Below are 4,197 nucleotides of genomic sequence, written 5' to 3'. Positions count from 1 at the left end.
CACGCGTTTTAAATTTTATTGCCGAAATCGCTTTTTCTCGCCGAGATAAGCACGTTTTCTGAAATGCCGCTCTCCCGTCACTCTGGTTAAAGTGTTATGAAAAAAAAGGCTGTTGGGGGCTAGGGAGTATCGAGTTGATCATTATACATGAAGAAATAACCAATTTCATCGTTTGGTTTATGTTTTACACGCGTTTTAAATTTTATTGCCGAAATCGCTTTTTCTCGCCGAGATAAGCACGTTTTCTGAAATGCCGCTCTCCCGTCACTCTGGTTAAAGTGTTATGAAAAAAAAGGCTGTTGGGGGCTAGGGAGTATCGAGTTGATCATTATACATGAAGAAATAACCAATTTCATCGTTTGGTTTATGTTTTACACGCGTTTTAAATTTTATTGCCGAAATCGCTTTTTCTCGCCGAGATAAGCACGTTTTCTGAAATGCCGCTCTCCCGTCACTCTGGTTAAAGTGTTATGAAAAAAAAGGCTGTTGGGGGCTAGGGAGTATCGAGTTGATCATTATACATGAAGAAATAACCAATTTCATCGTTTGGTTTATGTTTTACACGCGTTTTAAATTTTATTGCCGAAATCGCTTTTTCTCGCCGAGATAAGCACGTTTTCTGAAATGCCGCTCTCCCGTCACTCTGGTTAAAGTGTTATGAAAAAAAAGGCTGTTGGGGGCTAGGGAGTATCGAGTTGATCATTATACATGAAGAAATAACCAATTTCATCGTTTGGTTTATGTTTTACACGCGTTTTAAATTTTATTGCCGAAATCGCTTTTTCTCGCCGAGATAAGCACGTTTTCTGAAATGCCGCTCTCCCGTCACTCTGGTTAAAGTGTTATGAAAAAAAAGGCTGTTGGGGGCTAGGGAGTATCGAGTTGATCATTATACATGAAGAAATAACCAATTTCATCGTTTGGTTTATGTTTTACACGCGTTTTAAATTTTATTGCCGAAATCGCTTTTTCTCGCCGAGATAAGCACGTTTTCTGAAATGCCGCTCTCCCGTCACTCTGGTTAAAGTGTTATGAAAAAAAAGGCTGTTGGGGGCTAGGGAGTATCGAGTTGATCATTATACATGAAGAAATAACCAATTTCATCGTTTGGTTTATGTTTTACACGCGTTTTAAATTTTATTGCCGAAATCGCTTTTTCTCGCCGAGATAAGCACGTTTTCTGAAATGCCGCTCTCCCGTCACTCTGGTTAAAGTGTTATGAAAAAAAAGGCTGTTGGGGGCTAGGGAGTATCGAGTTGATCATTATACATGAAGAAATAACCAATTTCATCGTTTGGTTTATGTTTTACACGCGTTTTAAATTTTATTGCCGAAATCGCTTTTTCTCGCCGAGATAAGCACGTTTTCTGAAATGCCGCTCTCCCGTCACTCTGGTTAAAGTGTTATGAAAAAAAAGGCTGTTGGGGGCTAGGGAGTATCGAGTTGATCATTATACATGAAGAAATAACCAATTTCATCGTTTGGTTTATGTTTTACACGCGTTTTAAATTTTATTGCCGAAATCGCTTTTTCTCGCCGAGATAAGCACGTTTCTGAAATGCCGCTCTCTCCGTCACTCTGGTTAAAGTGTTATGAAAAAAAAGGCTGTTGGGGGCTAGGGAGTATCGAGTTGATCATTATACATGAAGAAATAACCAATTTCATCGTTTGGTTTATGTTTTACACGCGTTTTAAATTTTATTGCCGAAATCGCTTTTTCTCGCCGAGATAAGCACGTTTTCTGAAATGCCGCTCTCCCGTCACTCTGGTTAAAGTGTTATGAAAAAAAAGGCTGTTGGGGGCTAGGGAGTATCGCGTTGATCATTATACATGAAGAAATAACCAATTTCATCGTTTGGTTTATGTTTTACACGCGTTTTAAATTTTATTGCCGAAATCGCTTTTTCTCGCCGAGATAAGCACGTTTTCTGAAATGCCGCTCTCCCGTCACTCTGGTTAAAGTGTTATGAAAAAAAAGGCTGTTGGGGGCTAGGGAGTATCGAGTTGATCATTATACATGAAGAAATAACCAATTTCATCGTTTGGTTTATGTTTTACACGCGTTTTAAATTTTATTGCCGAAATCGCTTTTTCTCGCCGAGATAAGCACGTTTTCTGAAATGCCGCTCTCCCCGTCACTCTGGTTAAAGTGTTATGAAAAAAAAGGCTGTTGGGGGCTAGGGAGTATCGAGTTGATCATTATACATGAAGAAATAACCAATTTCATCGTTTGGTTTATGTTTTACACGCGTTTTAAATTTTATTGCCGAAATCGCTTTTTCTCGCCGAGATAAGCACGTTTTCTGAAATGCCGCTCTCCCGTCACTCTGGTTAAAGTGTTATGAAAAAAAAGGCTGTTGGGGGCTAGGGAGTATCGAGTTGATCATTATACATGAAGAAATAACCAATTTCATCGTTTGGTTTATGTTTTACACGCGTTTTAAATTTTATTGCCGAAATCGCTTTTTCTCGCCGAGATAAGCACGTTTTCTGAAATGCCGCTCTCCCGTCACTCTGGTTAAAGTGTTATGAAAAAAAAGGCTGTTGGGGGCTAGGGAGTATCGAGTTGATCATTATACATGAAGAAATAACCAATTTCATCGTTTGGTTTATGTTTTACACGCGTTTTAAATTTTATTGCCGAAATCGCTTTTTCTCGCCGAGATAAGCACGTTTTCTGAAATGCCGCTCTCCCGTCACTCTGGTTAAAGTGTTATGAAAAAAAAGGCTGTTGGGGGCTAGGGAGTATCGAGTTGATCATTATACATGAAGAAATAACCAATTTCATCGTTTGGTTTATGTTTTACACGCGTTTTAAATTTTATTGCCGAAATCGCTTTTTCTCGCCGAGATAAGCACGTTTTCTGAAATGCCGCTCTCCCGTCACTCTGGTTAAAGTGTTATGAAAAAAAAGGCTGTTGGGGGCTAGGGAGTATCGAGTTGATCATTATACATGAAGAAATAAGCAATTTCATCGTTTGGTTTATGTTTTACACGCGTTTTAAATTTTATTGCCGAAATCGCTTTTTCTCGCCGAGATAAGCACGTTTTCTGAAATGCCGCTCTCCCGTCACTCTGGTTAAAGTGTTATGAAAAAAAAGGCTGTTGGGGGCTAGGGAGTATCGAGTTGATCATTATACATGAAGAAATAAGCAATTTCATCGTTTGGTTTATGTTTTACACGCGTTTTAAATTTTATTGCCGAAATCGCTTTTTCTCGCCGAGATAAGCACGTTTTCTGAAATGCCGCTCTCCCGTCACTCTGGTTAAAGTGTTATGAAAAAAAAGGCTGTTGGGGGCTAGGGAGTATCGAGTTGATCATTATACATGAAGAAATAAGCAATTTCATCGTTTGGTTTATGTTTTACACGCGTTTTAAATTTTATTGCCGAAATCGCTTTTTCTCGCCGAGATAAGCACGTTTTCTGAAATGCCGCTCTCCCGTCACTCTGGTTAAAGTGTTATGAAAAAAAAGGCTGTTGGGGGCTAGGGAGTATCGAGTTGATCATTATACATGAAGAAATAACCAATTTCATCGTTTGGTTTATGTTTTACACGCGTTTTAAATTTTATTGCCGAAATCGCTTTTTCTCGCCGAGATAAGCACGTTTTCTGAAATGCCGCTCTCCCGTCACTCTGGTTAAAGTGTTATGAAAAAAAAGGCTGTTGGGGGCTAGGGAGTATCGAGTTGATCATTATACATGAAGAAATAACCAATTTCATCGTTTGGTTTATGTTTTACACGCGTTTTAAATTTTATTGCCGAAATCGCTTTTTCTCGCCGAGATAAGCACGTTTTCTGAAATGCCGCTCTCCCGTCACTCTGGTTAAAGTGTTATGAAAAAAAAGGCTGTTGGGGGCTAGGGAGTATCGAGTTGATCATTATACATGAAGAAATAAGCAATTTCATCGTTTGGTTTATGTTTTACACGCGTTTTAAATTTTATTGCCGAAATCGCTTTTTCTCGCCGAGATAAGCACGTTTTCTGAAATGCCGCTCTCCCGTCACTCTGGTTAAAGTGTTATGAAAAAAAAGGCTGTTGGGGGCTAGGGAGTATCGAGTTGATCATTATACATGAAGAAATAACCAATTTCATCGTTTGGTTTATGTTTTACACGCGTTTTAAATTTTATTGCCGAAATCGCTTTTTCTCGCCGAGATAAGCACGTTTTCTGAAATGCCGCTCTCCCGTCACT

The sequence above is a fragment of the Syngnathus leptorhynchus genome, unplaced genomic scaffold (genome assembly GCF_054491065.1).
Source record: "Syngnathus leptorhynchus isolate UIUO unplaced genomic scaffold, UIUO_Slep HiC_scaffold_58, whole genome shotgun sequence".
In the NCBI taxonomy this organism is placed as follows: domain Eukaryota; kingdom Metazoa; phylum Chordata; class Actinopteri; order Syngnathiformes; family Syngnathidae; genus Syngnathus; species Syngnathus leptorhynchus.
This window is presented reverse-complemented; position numbering follows the sequence as displayed.